The 18,850-nt window shown below is 37.1% G+C and overlaps 1 protein-coding gene across 6 annotated transcripts in view; it reads right to left on the bottom strand.

The window, feature by feature from the left end:
• Positions 1-18,850, bottom strand: part of TSC22D1 (TSC22 domain family member 1) — a 91,145-nt gene that overhangs the window by 52,205 nt on the left and 20,090 nt on the right. The window contains exons 3-4 of one of the 6 annotated variants that reach the window (XR_010742941.1): positions 715-972; positions 58-201 (exon numbers count right to left, since the gene is read on the bottom strand). The exons of 1 other annotated variant lie outside the window; for it this stretch is intronic. The gene's annotated coding sequence lies outside the window, so the exon portion shown is untranslated. Of the gene's footprint in view, positions 1-57; positions 202-714; positions 973-7,413; positions 7,521-18,850 lie in introns of all 6 variants that reach the window. 4 more of the 6 variants (XR_010742942.1, XR_010742943.1, XR_010742940.1 and 1 more) reach the window with 4 other exon arrangements.

Raw genomic sequence — 18,850 nt, 5'->3', positions numbered from 1 at the left:
TTTGCAAGGAAGAGGCTGTTGCTCTGCACAGCATGAAGCGAGAAAGGCAGAATTTACCTGAGCTGATTCTCTTTCTCTGGGCCTGAGGGATTGCTGATCGTGTGGGTTAGCAGCACATCCCCTTAATCAGAGTATTCCAGTCTATTTCCTTCATGTGGACAAAAGAACAGAACTTTACAAACCCAGCAGCCACAGGCTCCTCTAAAGGAAGAAATGTATTTACACGTTTAGAACTGGGGAACTTTTTCAGTGCTGGGAATCAAGTCAGATTTCAAACCCATTTGATGATCTCCACCTTACTGCACATAAACCTAGCACTAGTGTAAAAGAGACAGGGAGGAGATGAAAACTGTGTGGCTATGGACCATACACAATCACTGGCCTTATCTTGGCTCCAGCCACCAGTTTCTGCTCTTGACTTAGTTTCCTGTCGAGAGAAGGGTCACACCAAGAATGTCATTAGGGCTTCACAGAACTGAAGTACAAGTATGACCCATGGACAGGAAGCTTACACAGAGGCATTCTTTCCAAGTGCCCAGAACATTTTTCTCCTCTCTCTCTCCCCAACACTTTTTCTTTACAATGTTCACACTCTTTCCCTCTCTCAGCGTAGAGAAGTGGAAGACAACATCAACAAAAAAAAGTGCATAGAAAAACAGCATAAAGTCATCCTTCACACCTGAGCGCATGGCAGTTCAAAGGGGCCCTACCTACCTGCAACCCTGTTGTTTGCTTCAAGAACTGTTTGCCCAAGGAAAAAGAGACGAGCAAATCCTGGAAGCAGATCCTTCCCCAAAGGAAGTTTCTTTCTGAGTCTGCAACCTGGAGCTTTTGCTTGAGACTCAGTCCTCTGAGCGGATTCTTTCTTCAAACTCTCACACTGGTTCTTTACTTTTGTGGGCAGCTGGAAAAAGAATGAAGCCGTAGGCTGAGGCAGGGACTCCATACTTCCAGGATAGGGAGGCAGAAAGACTGGAGGGGAAGGAAAAGTGCTAGTTGGTAACTTCTTGAATAATGATCTGTATTCCCTCATTTTCTGCCACACAGAGACATACACGTAGTCACTGCAATAGGGGAGGATGACAAGAGATGAGTACTAGACATGCAGTTTTTTCATGCTCTGATGCCACAAAAAAACCAACCCCAAGGTGCTGAACTGTGAACTTTCAAGACTGTTAAGACATCTAGCAACAGATGAGATCAATCATAAGATGTTTTGTCCAGAAAGTTCTCTCAATTTGTTACAAGTAGATGTAGGTAGGGGAGGGGGAAATTTAAGCACTCGTTTCTCAGAAAAATAATCTAAATATCTCCTCTGTTCACTTTTTCTCAAGTGAATTAAAAATGGCACCTATTGCAATGCAGTGAACATCTCCCCAGAATCTCTTTTAAGAAGAAATGGTCATACTTACCTGAAGGTTTCCCTCACCAATGACTTCCTAACACCACTCCCAACTCCTCTGAAAAGGACTTAGTCCAATCTCAAGTCTTCTACTCTATTTGCCAAAATCAAACTGATTGAATACTAACAGCAGTTTAATGCTGTTGTGACAACCCTTGATTTAACCTAGGCAGATTAAGATTGCTATGGAAGCTAAGAACCTACTCAAATTCCTGCATCAGGTTTCTGGATTTCTAAAATACTCCTCTTTTTATTCCTGAAAACCCAAATGCCCTAGGACTTGTCATTACACGAACAACAAACAAAAATAATGTGTAGGAGAGCTGAAATTTTCTTCTTCACAAATCCTGAAAGCTGGTTAAGACTCCTATGAAATTTTCTCAGTAGAGTGGAGCCCACATAGAACAAAACAGAACCAGAAGTCACTGGACTGCCAACAGCTACAGGGATAGCTGCTCACATATGCATTTACGGCAGTACCTTCTGCACAACAACAGCATCAGGCATTGGCATGTGGGGCAGTCATGGTGCTGAGGCACGCAAGGCACCATCATTTTACCAGGAGAGCTCTTCTTTGCTCTTAAGGCATCAGGTAGAGCATGATCCAACAGTTAACTAAGAATGTACATTACTCATTATGTATGAAGAATTTCACTTAATTCCTTTTGGGGCAATTGGTGGTGTTTCTTCATCCTCTCCTCTAGAGCATACACCTAAACAAAATAGCTTCATATGGTTAGATACCTCACATGTTCTTAAATTACAAGCTTTCTCCTGCTCAAAAAAAGCTTTCTTTCATTGTGCTCAAAATAATACAAGAAAATTGGGGGGTGGGGAAAGTTTTGTCATTAAAACCACAGCAATTTTGCAGTTAGAGTAGCATACAGGAAACATTTTTGTTCTTTAAACAAGTGACAGATAAAGTCATCAAGGACAAACCCTGATAATCTGAAGTAATTAAAACAGAAAAATCAGCAAGTTCTTCCCAGAGAGACTGCAGGAGCGTGCAGAAGGATACTCTGCTTCTTTGTTCCTGAATATGGTTACAGTACGGTTACAGAAAGAGTGGTTCACAAAAATAGGGTTATTTTTTATTGTAATTTCATGACTTTTCGTCAACTTAAGATCAAGATATGTTCCTATGCCTTTCAACTGGACAAAACATTGTCTTTCTCATTATTTCTGACCAACTTTCAAAGACTAGAGAGTGAGGCTCAGACTTTTCATCCCACATGCATGTTCTTGTGAAAGGAGGCCTTCCTATTCAGAAAGAATAAGTGATGGACACAAATATAAATGCACTTAGCCAAGAGCTGTCTCCAGGCTGATGTTTGTACTCTACTCTTCCAGTAAAGAAGACAGATGAAAAACAAAAGAAGATAAAATACAATAAACAGAATGTGTTCAATACAAGTTACTAATGCTCTGTATCTGCTGGCTGAGAAAAATATTATAGGACAGTAGCACTTGAAAGCATTATTTATTTTTAAAGAACTTTTATAGAAAGTTCTTTAAAACCAGATAATTTGATAAGTTCCTGAGATTCAAGGCATTGCAATTTGCTCTCATACTAGTTACCACTCATAACTACAATGCCATACACAGTACTACAGGCTTCATTTCAGGTGATGCATTGAAGCCTAAAAACACTACTGACTTCCAAAGTCAATACTCTTTTCCAGCAATAGAAGGTATCCAGAGATTCAAAACAACAGAAGGTGTCAGAGCAGATCAGCCCAGATGAAGCAGCATGACCCAGCTCATTGCAGGTTTCTTTCAAGCAGGAATCTGTCTAGGGCTTCTGTAAGAAATCGTCTTTCACATGAAAGACCCTATTCAATGGAAAAACCTCCAAATCGCTTTCAATACACTAAACAGTCTGACATCACCTATCGCAGCTTCAGGACCGTAGGAGAGAGAAATACCTGGTCTCATTTGTGTCTCTTCTTCAGCAGAAGAGACAAAGATCCAAAGTGAAATTTAAGGGGAAAATAAAAGGCGTTATGAGGATTTTGTCCATTGGTGTTCTCACAGAAACAGCTGAACAGTTTCTGGAAGATGAATCTGAAACAAGCTGTTAGGAATGATTTGGTTTTAAATTCTCTTTCTTACATCAAGATCATGGTATCTCTCTCCTTTTACAACCAAGGAAGAACTCTCATTTTTATGCTTTCATACATAAATCTTCCCTTGAGCAGATTTGTCTTGAACTATAAGAAATAAATGAGGTTGGTAATTTTTTTGTGTTCTAGCTATCAAAAACCATAGCCTGATTCGATTCCTACACAGAGACAGGTATTTCAGGTTCAAACAATGAAATCTTTCTGCATTTTGAGATGAGAAATCTTATTGAAAACTCCATTGCCCTTATGAAGATTCAAAAGAATGAAAAAGAAGTCTAAAAAAGACAATACCAACTATCTTAATCCCTCTTAGAGGAATGTTGGGAAAAGTTCTTTTGTTGCCTCACATCCATCACCAGAAGTGATCTGTACTCCCTAGATGGGATGTTAGTCAGCTTAAGCAGCTGAATATCCAACAGCTCTTCTCAGTCACTGTACTGTAGTTTGTTGCTTTACCTCAAGGGCAGGCTCTGATGGGATCCTTTGGGCTGAAGCAGAAAGAAATTATGGCCATGATGACACAAGAAAAACACGCTGGTGATCTACAGATCCAGATGAAGTCAGTCAGGTAAGCACCAGTAGCTCTGTTTCTGAGCACATGGAAGATGTTAAAGGGATCCTATAATCAACCCCCTCATCTTCTTTGGGCAAAGAGGAATCTCTGCAATGCCTTTCCATAGTGCCCTGCCTGTTGATGAATACACCAGGAGGAAAACTCCCTTTAGTGCTTTCTTTCTTCTCTATAGGGCATGTTCCACAGCATATTCGTGAGTCAGTGAGGACTGGTCTCCATTTTTCTGCATCAGTGAGCAGAAGCTCAATAGCCAAGAAATTGAAAATTTAAACAACTGTGAGTAAATTGTACAGGATACCATCTGCAAAATAAGCAAAAAATTGAATCTCCATATTTAGTTAATGGTATAGAATATAAGCAACAATACTTTTTATATCTCTAATATTTCTGCAGCTCCAACAACTGCAGGATCCAAGTGCAAGAACACAGAAAACCGGATAAATTGCCATATCTGATTCAAGCTACCTGCAGTCAGGTCAAGTACTTCTCAACTCCCAAACTGAAATTTTTAAAGCATGATGCAATTATTTTAGATGCAGGGTGCAACTACCCCTGCAGAGCATTTGCAGCTCCTATAGTTGTTGTCCTGCTGCCATTAATTACACATCTAGAAGTATGTGCAGGCTGAAAACCCACCATGGGATCTACACACCAGCACCCAGTTGAACTGTTATTCAAAATAAACATTACAAGAACAGCAAATTTTAGTAAAACATCACTTTTCACAAAACTAGCACCAGTGTGGCATGTGCGTTAAAGTATCAACAGGAGTGGTATAAACTGTGTAAATTCCAAGCTATAAAAAAAATTTCCAAAACCTTCTGGTTTAGGCCTTTTTTGGAGGGAACAAGAGGAGGAGACTTGATTGGAGAGAATGGTAGAAGTCATTGAATATTATAATCGCACATCAAATTATTTTATTTAGTCCCAAGATAGAGAGAAAAGGCAGCAAAAACCTTGGTCAATGTGTTATTTTAAGATTATCATGCAACTTGTCATTAAAAGATAAATATGCCAACAAATGGAATGGCAACAATCTTGAAACTCTAAATTTCAGAAGTGTTTTAAAAGCATTTGGCCTCTCCCCAGAAATGTTTTGTGCTCAACTTCTTTAAAGGCCTACTAAAACCCAGAGGGTCACAGCATTGTCTAGACTATAAGACAATAACTACTTAAGACTGGCATAGGTACCAATCCCTGAAACACTCTCCATGCACTCCTAGTTTGCGAGTGGCAAAGCGCCTTGGCTTTTCTGAACTCAACATAACACAGAATTCCAAAATTATATATAGCTATCACAACACCACACATTTGAGAAACACAGCCAATATTTCTTGGCACATATAGAGCAACAGGAAAACACTAGAGGTACAAAATTGAATGACTGGTTGATAATAGAAAATACTACCTTGTACAAACAACTCCCATTAATAGATGCATCAATTTTATACAATTAAAAAATGGGTATTTGCTAAACAATGATACAATTATTTTTTCCTTTTAAAAACAGTTTACATTGCAAGAATATTTTTAAATGTCTTCATTAACATGCTTTTCATTTCTTGTCAGCTTTTATGCCAAGTACAGTTGAGAGCAAATGTTTTTTTGGCCTAACGAAACCACATTTTAATCAGATTAACAGACTTTATTGGCACTAACATACATTTCTGTCATAAAAGCAGACCTTTCAGTCTTAGGGAAATTCTATGCTTCTGGGCAGAGTGCATGAGCCAATATTAAAAAAAAACAAACCAAAAAAACACCAAAAACACTAGGTTTTTAAAGATATCATATGATGACTATTTGCTTTTTTTCTTCTTAAGAAAGCCAACTACAGAAATAAAGGTTACAGTATTTCTGTATACTTGAAAAAATGACATAAAATCTGTAGCTTCTTAGTGTTAACAGTGGTTTTTGTACTTTGCGCTTGGCAGCTCTCAACACTTGTTTAAATAATTTGATTCTATTTACATATAATTAGGTAACAAATTTCTTACACCATTTTTATAAAGCATCATTTCTCTTACTGAGTTTTCAATCTTCACATAATTTCTACACTTTGGTCAGAATCTTCTAGACTGGCTATCTGTAGAATCTGAAACCTGAAATACCACACACAAGGAATGTTAGGAGGAGTGATTTCAGTGCTGTTCCAACAGCCATATCAGACTGGATGCTTTGATTTTGTAGGGATTTGGGTAGGTTTTCTGGTGGGATTTTTGGAGGTAGGGTGAGGTACCATATGAATTTACAGATGAGAATACCTCAAGACTTTTCTCTGTAAATTTTGACACTTCATCACTTCTCTCTGGTATCTGGGATGTCTGGAGAAGTCAAACACAGCAGAGAAATGCCCCTTTCATGCAATATTTACTCCAATGTAAATATTTAATAGATTAATGTTAGGAAAGGGCAATATGGACACACTGATAAATAAAAGCGTAACAAGTTACTTGGGTGTTTATAAGTCACCAGTTTCACAAAGTTTTAGTGTGCAAAACACTCAGAACCTGTACTTCATATCTGAGCACTTATGTTACTTTCCATATCAAATCCTGATTTCTAGAAAGGATTTCCTTACTTTTAGAGTTTATAAATTTAGCATGCACTCAGAGCAACAGGTTTGATCCCTTCTTCATTTTCAGAAGTGGTAAGAACTCAACAGCCAAAACCAGACTGAATTTTCTAGTAACTGTTACTGCTCAGACACAAAGTGATGTCAAATGCTATTGTAAGCTGTCTTAGTTCTTCAACATTAATAGGTCTGTGATGCAACACGCTTATTATTGTTTAACATGAGTAGCTGACAGTGGAGACGAACTGATTCAGTCATGACTTGCAAATGATGTTCAAGCACACCATGATACCTCTGTAATAGTCTCACGATCATGTTCAAGATACAAGTTTAAAAGTCTCATGTGCAGTCAGTGATGTTTTAGATCAGAATTACATTTTTATATTTCTACCTAATATGTGTTAACAGTACATGAAAAAAGCATTATAAATTGTCCTGTATTGCTACCACCGCAGAAAATATGCTGCCTTTAATTAGCTAAATAAATGTTTAGATTTGCTGACTTAACTTTCCTCATTGGACTAGTTCCTCAGTTCACCCACATCTCAGTACTAAATTAAAATTGTGTCATTTTTTCCAAACCACTTGGAATAAGACCATCACAAGTTTTATTATAAAAATGCTTCAGTCAGCTGAGGTAAAGGCCATTTGAAATGTATAATTTTGTTCTGCTTATGTAAAACTATTTGCATTGAGCTGTCCCCTTATCTTCTCTCCACGCAAGCACCTTCACACCTACCTGCTTTGATCAGCCAGAACTCCAAGCTTTTGCACTAGACACAATTAACTTTGGCAGTGCCTCTTCACAGGCATACCAGTGTGTAGTGTTTGACTGTCATTCTGTATCTGTTGAAATATTAGCACTTGGTTTAGGTTGTATACAAGAAAAAAAAATATCAAGTCACACATAAAAGAATACATATAGAAAACACTGAGATCTATTTCTAGGCTAGGCATACTATCTTCACAGAAATTATTCAGAACAGGGAAAAAGACAGACATCAAACAACTGTACCAAAATAGCAACTTACCCCACTGACTGATCTGGGCTGTAGTGTGTTTAACCATACACTGAATCTCACAGGACCCTCTTTCCTTCATTTGAGTCGAGATTTCATTGATAAAAATAACCACAATCCAGGGCAGATAAAAAAGAGCTTCCCACGCGCTCAGGCAAACACACAAGACGGTATCACAGAATCATTACAGTTGGAAAACTTATGAACCCTCTTGAAAACAAGGGGTTTTCAAGAGGGTTCGTAAGTTTTGAATCATTACTAACATTTCTTTGTATGATTAGTATCTACAACACACATAGTTTATTTTGAAGCAAGTCTGACAATAACATACAACAAAGATATTCTTGACATGACACTTTTAGCATGAAATTAGTTGCCTGATCTCTGATTTCTGTACCAAATATATGGAAAGGTCACTGTTTTCTCAGAAAAGAGTTGTTATATTTAATAAAATGCTTCTGCCTAATCCTAAGATTAGGGCAAATCCTAAGAACAATTCTATGGAAGTCCAACATACCTCCTTCCCTTCCATTTTCTTTTTAAGGCAAGATTCTAAGATAGGTTTGCAGCAGGACTGAAAAGCAATCTGCATTTAAAGTTGCCAGGTTTTAGCTGCATACTATATGCAAAGTATAGCATATTCTACTCAATAGCTTTTTAGCCACCTAAAAAAGCCTCCCAAGCGTTCCGTGCTGCTGTTACTTCTACATATTCTTAAATTAATTCAAAGTCCATCTTCTAGTTTACCAATATGTACCAACAGCAAAGCATAGTGCATGCGACAAAGCTTGGCACAGCCAACATAAAGAAAACTGCAGAGATCCCTAAGAACATGGAAATCCCTAACTGTTGGCATGTGTTCAAAAGCCATTCTCTAGAGCATGCAGTTAAGCATCACATTCTACAAAACACAACTGAGAATGAGGCTGTATTTTTTAAGTGTAGTTATTCTCCCAAACAGCTATTTCCCCAAGTTTTAAATTATTCTTAATTCATAGTTTTGTATCTGCATAACTGAAATCCCTGTAAGCATTTTGCAAACTAGACCAGAATTTAATACTGCATAACTGCTTTCTTCCTCCTCCTTTTTTTCCAAGGCCAAGCATTATATTATTACTTCACACATTTTACACATGAACATCAAGGAATTTCTATTCTTTTATTTCTTAACTGTTTTTATTGTAGACTTCAGTCCAACAGGAACACAACTGCCAACTTCATACATATATATGTGTATCAGCATCCTACCTGACAGAAGAACCATATATGCTACCCAAAAATATGCATTCTAACAGAACAGTATTTGCACAGGCAACTGCACAACTTTGTTAAAGAGAAGCCATAGGAAGTATTTGGGCAAGCTCACAACTGTCACAACTGCAATACAGCATCAGATGAACTTTCCCCAGATGAACTGAAGGCAGGTTTCAGAAATATGGTATATTCACCCTATGCTAAAAGTCTGCTTTTCCAGCAATGTATCATAATATCAGACTCCGTATTTTCATTATTTTCTCTCTTGCACATGTAAAATACAGAGACAGAAAAAAGCCAAAAAAAATACCAAGTCACTCACAACCACAATCAAGTAATAATTTGCTTTCATACTTACTAGCTCATTACAATAATGTGCAAAAAAATATATCCTGCATTAAAAAAGTTACTTGGAAGATGCTTCCCATCTCCAAAACTGGGACATAGAGCACTGGGGCAGGAGAGGACACAGGGAAGGGTGTAATTCCACAACTCCAGTGTAATCACTTGATCACCTGCTAGGAGCACGTGGCAGAATGTTCTCGAAGAGCTAATAATTTCACCATGATGACCTTGGCCTTTAAGGAAATGAATCATTAACTGGGTAACACAGATTTTTGAACTCCACTATATCTAGAGTTCTTTAACTGCAGCAAAACAATACTGAGTACAGACTAAAAAAAGCCATATGCAAATATATGACAGGCATTGGAACTATATTATCTTCAAGGTCCTTACAACACAAACCATTCTACAGTTCTATGAATCTAACTGCAACTTAGTAACAGTGGTAAAAGACATTATTGACAAAGCTTAAGTATTTTAAAGGGAAAGTTAAGAGGCAAAATGTAAGCATTAACATTCTTCTTACACACTACCAATCCATCTTTTTTCCCCCACTCCATTCCCCAGGTATGTATTAACACATCTTCCTTCTCTCTTCATCACTTACATCCAAGCAAACAGCTATCCTGAGCAGTGTCCTAAATAATGTAAAAAAAGTCTGTGCAGCAGCTGGCAATTAGAAAAGCCAGTATCATCTGATTACCCTGTTCTCCAATTATCATAAGGCAGATTCAAACTACCACTACACATTCATTTGCAGCATATGTAGTGAATCAAAAGTTACTCTGATGAAAAAACATGATACTATGGACAAGGACATCAGTAATCCACCTCCCCGTGGCCCAGGCAAAGTACACAATTCAAAGGGAGGAACCAGAGTTACTCTGAGGAAGCCAAATTCAAACAAACTTAACAATCTCTTTCAGAATTGGAGTTAGGATTAAACAGAAATGTATAAGTTATAGGAAAAGGGGGCTCATAGACAGTGTAACAACTAACTCATCTCCATGTTTGATTAGAATCATTAATTTTGTTCAGAATTTGACAAAGTTAATAGAAATTTATTTAGTTTATACACACAGTTTGTAATTCCATGGACTTGCAAATTTCTAGTTATTTCATTTAAATAGTTTGCAATCATAAACCTCTCATACTCAACAAGATTACTGCCCACTACACACAGCTCAATCACAGTTCTGACTGGGTCTTCAAAAGCAAAACAAACCCAAAATAACAAAAGAAAACAAGTATTTCTGCTGCACATTCCCACAAAACCACTTTTGAGGCCACTGTTAATTTTCTATCCAGTGTCTCACCTCAAAGAGTAGAGGAATGGATAAATGGAGTAGATGAACATGGCCCTATTTTTGCCTCCACCACTACAAGGCAAGGAACATCAAGAGGCATCCCCAACAGTACTGATTCTGGTGGTCAACCACCAGCTATCCCGGTAGTACACCCCAAGTGGAGAGAGCAGCTGCAGCCCAGCCAGGGTTTCTTTTCAGACAGCCAGCAAGCCAAAATACACAGAACAAAAGGGAAACTACAATGGGAACACGGGAAGGAGATACGAGAAGAGCTGAAATACTGAGGGCAAAGGGAACTGCAGCATGGCAATAGAAAAAGTGTAACTGCAGCACCACAGTCAACAAGACTTTGGAGAGAAATCCCTGAAAGTCATGCACACATTTTTTTTTTTAACTCCAGTAGTCATGGATCTTTTTGTTTGTTTACCAAATATCAATAAACAAAAATACCCAGAGGGGCTAACTTATTCAAAAATAAAATCTTTCAAGGCTGGTTCCTACATCCCACACTAACCCTGTAGCAGAACCATTGATTGGATTCGACTCCACTGAATTCAATGCTCTTCAAGCATTAAATTAATTTATGAAGCCACTGGCAGCTCTAGAGCCAGTGTTATGGGTATAACACCTAGGCTTCAACATTAGCCTGACTACTGCATCAGCCACACCACTTTTAAGTACAATTCAGCTTCTTTCATGATGTGATGCAAGTCTGTATGGTTTTTCTTTTGTTTTAAAACACTGTTCCAATGCAAGTTGCTCAATGCCATCTTATTTGCCAAGTATTTAAGAACCACTCTAGTATCACATAACTATCTACTGGTGAGAATATTTATTAATAGGACTGCTATGCTTGACAAGAGAGCTAATATTAAAATCTACCCTTCTAAGTAACACAAAGCTGGGAAAACTTTTTTTATTACTTCCATGTTACTACATTAGGGCGAATGAAGGATAGTATAAAAACATCTGGCATCACTGTGCAAAAAAGTTTAAAAAGCATCACAGGTATCCTGCAACCAAAACTTTTCTAATAGGCACACAATATAACATATAAAAAAAGGCCCAAGAATTTACAGTGGACACTTGAAAAATCAGACTGTATCAAGGTTTAAACAAGCCAAGCAGGGGGATTCTCCGGAAGACAGCTTTCAGCCTTTAAAATTTCCAATCAGTACACATCTATTTGTGTTGTACTTCAAAGAGCCTGATCAGTTGAATTTACAGCTCATAATTTAGTGTATTTTAACTCTGAATGTCTACACACACTTTTTTGGACGATCAATGAACATTTTAGCACTTACCAGAGTTGGTAATCAAGTACTTGAAGAAATGGGGCCCTGTCAAGAATATTTTGAAATAGATATAATTGCTTTTTCCCACACCTGTTTTAATTGCTCACATTGGGAGGGAAGAACATTAAGTTCCCAGTTTTTATGTACCCAACATTTTAGAAATCTCTTCCTCCACCAACCAAAGCAGGGACAAATATTTTGAATGTCTTCTCCAACTGCAAATGGTTTTGAGTGAAGAATCCATGTCCCAGTTTCAGGAGCATTCTTCTTTTGAAGCCAACAGTACAAGTGCACTTTAGAAAAATATTAAGTGAGACTAGTCTGCACTAGAATAAGTATCATCCAAGAGACAGCATGAAATTGAGAATCAACTATAACTCAAGTAGTTTTATTAGAAAAACAAACCTGTAAAAAAAAGAAGGAATGCAATAGTTAAGTCAAAAGTACAACAGAACTACACATGACCGTATTTTTGTTTTACCTAACACAAAGCAAATTTCAAAGTATTTCTAAAGAAAAATCACACTTATGAAACATTTATGATACCCTCTCAGAAAGAACTCAGCATTAAAAAATGCTCACCTAAAAGGCCAGTTGAAGAATTTGAGCATTCTCTGTCTAAGACTGTAACAGAAAGGCAACAGAATCCTTTAGTCAGGTTTGTTGAGCCTTCTCCAGTCCCTACGCTGTGTACCTAAAGAAGTGCCTTCCTACAATTTTTAGATAGTTTATGACCTCGGAAAACATTTCAGAGCCTGACTGGTCAGGCAATTTACTAACTTAGTAAGCCAGAATCATTGGTTTGTTTCTCATGCTGACTTATCTTTAGATTCGCTTCCCTTTTTATCAAGGCACGTTCAGGATCACATTTGCAACTAGCAGTTTGTCATCCATAACCCAAATGTCTTAAAAACACACCATGGGAAAACACGTTCAGCATTTGTAAAATTACTGCTGTCATGATGAAATCCAAAACACAGAACGTGGCAAAGGGAAGACAGACTTCTAGATACCTCCTCTCCTGTTTCTTTTAATTCTCAACAGCCAAGCTTTTTGAAAAGGTTTCATGGAACTTCATGAAAAGATAATCAACAGGCTCACAGCAGAGTGTTTGAAGAGAGACATGAAGCTGCCAGTTCCTCCACTTTTGTTTCCCCTCAATTTATCTACCAAAGCCATTTAGCAATTCAGCAAACAGGAAGAAGAATAGCTGGAATAAACCTGAACAAGGGTTCAAAAGCATATTCCATTTCCTTGGCTCCAAGGCAGTCTGGTCTGCTTACTGGCCAAAGCAAACCCACACGAAGACCTAACAAGTTCTGAATTACTGGTCTAACGACAGCATGAGCATGTTATTTTCACTCCATCATGCATTTATACCACATTCTCTACCAGATCAAAAGACACAAAATGTAAACGTGATAAACAGAAACTTTCCAGTTCTAGAATATCCAGAAATAGTAAGTCTGAAGAATCTCATTAGGCCTAGTGAACCCTTGAGAGTTAAAGATGCATACAGCAAGTACAATAGATGTCTCTTCCCTTGTGTGACAATCCTGCCTATCCAGCTGCTGCTTCCTCTGGAAGAAGTATTGCACCTGCTCAGGTTGTCAGCTGTCCATAAATTTGTAGGCTGCTGCCCAAAGCAATGGGTTAACGGTGTACCAGAAGAAGTGGAACTGCTGACAGACAGCAGCAAATTCTCTGCCATACTCTGTCAAACTTTACAATTCTTTACTTCAGGTTTCTGTTCTCTTCTACAAACACCAGTGAAAAGGAATTCAAACACAGCAACAAAACAAAGACTCTCATTCCTTAGGTATCTCCCTAAAAATGTGTATCAAAATTTAAAATCCTAAACTTCCTAAAACTTGCTACTTTTGAGTTAAATTTACAGTTGTATCATGTATTAGAATAAACTAAATATGGATAATAAACAATGCCACAACCATAGGCTTAAGAGAGACAAAATACTACAATGAATTCACCACATAGTCTTTCATCTTCCCAAAAAATCCCATCTGAAGCCTTTAAATAAAACAAACTAACGGGTTGGGGAGAAAGGCAAAGCTACAAGACAGGGAACAGAGAAAGGTAACAGGACCTTAGGAAGGAAGCAATCTGTTTCAAACAAGGCAGCCACTGAAATTTACAGCAGTATCTATATAAAGCTTCATGAAAAATATTCCTGGCGGGGGGAAAAAAACCCAAAATAAAATACAGGTTCTAGAGAACCAATAATTGCAACTTAAGAGGATTAATAAAAGTCCGACTTGCAGCCCATACATCACCCTAAGATACTTAAGGTTTCTGGTTTCAGTTCTGTGATTGAGAAAGAACATTATCTCTTTTAGTGAAGCACCACCTTCAGTTCTGGTTTTACAATCATTGGTCCCAGTTTCGATGTTAATTTTCTTTAAAAATAGAATCACCAAGCAAGTATCTTATCTCCTTGCTTTGCAAGTGATAGAGCTTAAAAGAAAAAATTATGGAAGTATACTGAATTTCTCACAGGATCACCAACTAGCTGAGGCTAGAAGGGATCTTTGGGGACCACGCAGTCCAAACCTCACAGCAGGGTGAGCTAGCAGAAAGCAGTAAGAACCTACAAAAGAAGAATACAATGCAAGATGTCCCACCCAGTGTGCCAACTTCTGGCATGCAGGAGCAAACAGGGGTAGCAGCTAACAGCCCACCTTCCTCTCTTCCCACCCATTTTTTTAAAAGAGCATGCAATAATGATACTTCCTTTTAAGAAACAAAAGCTTCATTTTAGAGTCCTGTGCACTATTTTTTGGAAAAACAGGCTTTTTCTTTACAGGAACTATCAAATATTCAGTGATGCACAATGTGCCACCAGCCCACGAGGTAACTATATTTAACATATCATTCTGACACCTGATTATCAAATCAGTAAACTTTCTTGTTTACATGTGTCACAATTGGCATTTCCCAATTTAGAGGAAGCTTTTCTCTATTTGTCAACAATTTCTTCCAGGCCATATACCATGCCTGCACTGTCAGGAACTGTCTATAATTGATTTGTTACTGAAGACTTATATACAGAAGAATAAGGGTATCACATACAAAGCTTGCCATCTTAAAGTCTTAATTTCAAGAGTGTAAAACATTTAGGGAAGATTTTAAATTATTTTCCAACTGATATTGTCCAATAACTGTACTTTTATTTATAACTACTTGTTTTGAAACTCAAGAGCTAAGAGATTTTTTATTTATAACTACTTGTTTTGAAACTCAAGAGCTAAGAGATAGCCACAGGAAATGTGTGAATTTTCTTCTATCTATCTGCAAGACCTAGGAAACACCAAAGACATGAAAAAACGAAGTGTGATCAGACACAGAAGCTTCAAAGAGCAAGTTCTAAAAAGTGCAAAGACAGCAAGTTATGTTCAGGGACACTATTTTGATTGACTTCAAGAGATTTTCATCAGGATGCTTTGGGACACACAGGTTTGAAGAGAATACATGGCAAGACTACTAAAAAAGGAAGAAAGCAAGTAACATAACCACTCTGGAAGCATGAATATGAAGCAAGGGATCTTTTTGGTTGGTTGAATTTGTTATTGCAGCATTTGCATTTTGAGTTGTATTAAATCCATAAGAAGAATTAAGGAGACAAAATTGCTCCTCTCTAGTTGTCAAGTAAACACTGACAGTTACCTGGGACCCACTAAAGACAATGATTTATTTAAATTGGACCAAAGACCAGGACTGTCATTGGCATTCCATATTACACTTCTGTATTATGTATTATAAAATAAAGTTTTAAAGTTTTCATAAACTAATGGCCACATTAATGATAAAGAACCCACCATACTGCAAACACACCAAGAGAGAGGTAACACAGCAATCTAAGTGACTTCAATAAAATCTCTTGAAGTACATACATGTTTTCAACTGAAGCTACATTAATAAAAATCTTAAAATACATAAATAGCTTCAAAAACTACTCAAATGTCGAAGTTATGAGAAATAAAAATCTTCAAGGAATATACCCAGATTCCTATTTTTGACTTTCATTGTTACAAGAGATAGATGAAGTTCAAAGAACTAATATAATCAGCTCTGTGTCAAAACCACGGCAATTCACATTTCCCTCTGTCTTGCTAATGTTCCTTAGAGAGCCATTCTGACCAAAAAAACAGAAAAAAAAACCCACAAAAAAAAACCCCCACATTGATAAGCAGTTGTAATACAAAATCTCAATGAATTTTTAGACAGCTAGGAGTGAATTCCAGTAGTAAATTCTTCCTTGGATACATCACTCTTCCTCCAGGGAAAAATGGGCTCCAAATATCTAGAAATAATAGGCATTTGTCAAAGGCTTTAAAATTCATGCTGCCTAGATACAGCATGGAAATAACTAATCACATACAAATATCTTAAGAATGCTTTTCCTGGCTCTATCTAGGACTGCAAGAATTATTAAGTATCAATTAAAAAGTTAAAGAAAGTATTTGTTCATCTTCCTTCAGCTGGACTTCCATGCATTAAACCTGTGGTTTAATGGGATTTTATTAATTTCTAAGTATGCTTTCCATTGCATAGCTGATTATTTGTACTGATTACATTAACATTTAAAGGACAAAAACTATTAGTACAAATAAAATAATTTAACAGTTTGCTTTGATGCTGGAATGCAACGTAAGGTTTATTTGTGCAGTATCTGAAAACTTTAATTACACAGGGGATCATCCAAACCACAATCAGCATTACACAAATAATCTGAATCAGGTCCCACAGCCCTTACAACTGGTCACATATTCCATATGATTTTCAAACAATGCAAAAATATCTGCTTTTCAGTGTCATATTTCAAATATACAAATAATACATTTACTAATAAACACAGTAACTGAATTTTTGCATCTATTCTATTCCATCTGATAACTCCTTAAGCTGCTGGATTTTAGCAGTTTGTATTTTTTTCAAGAGACATCCTAGAATGAATAACAAGCTTTACAGTCAAGATCTACATAACATGCAAGTTTTTCTATTCCTTTCTGCATTTTTTAAGGGCAGTGACATCAGAGGTCACCAAACTCAAAGCAATTTACATAGCATAAATTATGCACTGAGCTGTTCTGGCTTATTTTTTCCTCTGAGTTTTTCTGTGTTCATCCTTACTCTACTTACATGATTCCTTTTTTTTTAGCTAAAAAAACTTCAGTACTGTCTTGTTACACAGTTTTTAAAACTATTTAATCCACATCAATTAATCAAACCTAACTATCTAATCTTGGCAGTACCAGAAACTCAGCAATCCCTTCCATCATTTTCTTCCATTAGTCTCAAACCCCTAAAACAAGAGCATAAATGTTTCCAAAGCTCAAATAGCAGTGACAATTCTTTTCAAAGGCAAAACAGAGTCACTACAATTCTTGGTTCTATGTAATTTAAAAAAGAGTATCAGGAGCACCTTAGTTTAAAGTCCTCATCCAGCAGAAATAAAATTCCATCCATCTCCAAAGCCTATTAACCAACACTGCATACTTCAAGCACTTATGCTGAAATCCAAACTGATTGCATAATAGAAGGTTTTTGCAAAAGGTACCTAATAAAATTTCTGGCACTAAATTATAAGACTAATTAGATTTATAAACTTATCCAACCCAGCAGCCACTGTTCTACAGAATTACATGGCTAGTTCAGAGCAGTTTAGTCTCTTACACTGTTGAACTGTTCATCACAAGCATATCCTGTTGCATCCAGGCAGCAGCACATGGACACTTCTTACATGCACCTCTTAAACATCATACAGTACCATAATTATGGAAGACAAAAAGACAAGATTAGCACTTGCAAGTCCTGCACAATGCTCTAGTCAATGACAGTATGGAAAATGTTTCTGAAATATGCTAGCCAGTCTGATTACATGTACCTAAACATACTCAGTACAGCAGCTTAAAATAACAGGCTAAAACAGCACATACTGTTAGAGAGCAACATCTGGAGGAAGAGGATATACTCATCCTCTTTGGCTTTGTCTTCCTACCTGCCCCTTCTCACCCGCCAGTGTTTATAAACACTCCCCACATGAAGAACTTACTCCTTTTAGCCTTTATTATCAGCCCCCCTTCTTTACCCTCTATGTTGGGTACTTAACCACCTTCATGAGCACAGTCTTCCCCTGCAGTCAAACTTCTACTCCCGATCTTTGGAGGCCATGCATTGCTCAGCCATATACAAACTGCTGTCTCTATTGTGATACAGAACAAGTCCAAAAATCACAGATCAGTCAAGATGCAACTTCCTCAGAGCCCTCCCTTTCTCTTAGGATGCTTTACAGAGATATCAACAAAGCTCTATTAGAGAGGATCAGGTACATTTTCTTAAGATTAAAGCTACACAAGTGGTTTACGTATGTAATTGCATCACCCTCCTCAGTCTTTACCAGTTTTTCTGACAAGAATGTAAAAAGCTCAGTCTGTGCCTCTTCCAGTAGACATGAGCAAGATGTAGCACACAGTAAGGACTAACGTAATAAGAATTTTGGTCATTATTCCTCTATGGATATTTTATTCCATTTTCAATAATTCTGCACCTATTTTCTGAAAATTTTAACATATTCAAAACATACTGAACAAATAATCCATCATCTTAGTGTTCCCAACAAACACAGCATACTACAGTATCACCCAAACAATCAACTGATGTAAATGACTACCCAACATGAGGAAGAAAAATTTCCTGAATAGTAGGTAAAATATAAATAAAACACTTGGCTAATCCTATTTTAGACATGTATTATTTAGCATATTCTAATTTCATATGCAAGATGCTTCACTAAAGCTATAGAAAGATACTATAGATCAATTTACTACATAAAATAGGTTATAGACAGAAAGGATGAAGACTAGAAACCCATGCCAAGACACTTAAACTAAAAGCAAAACTACATTTGCTAACTGGACTCATACATATGCCATGCAAAA

Source organism: Sylvia atricapilla, chromosome 2 (genome assembly GCF_009819655.1).
Source record: "Sylvia atricapilla isolate bSylAtr1 chromosome 2, bSylAtr1.pri, whole genome shotgun sequence".
Classification (NCBI taxonomy): Eukaryota; Metazoa; Chordata; class Aves; order Passeriformes; family Sylviidae; genus Sylvia; species Sylvia atricapilla.
This window is presented reverse-complemented; position numbering and strand designations above follow the sequence as displayed.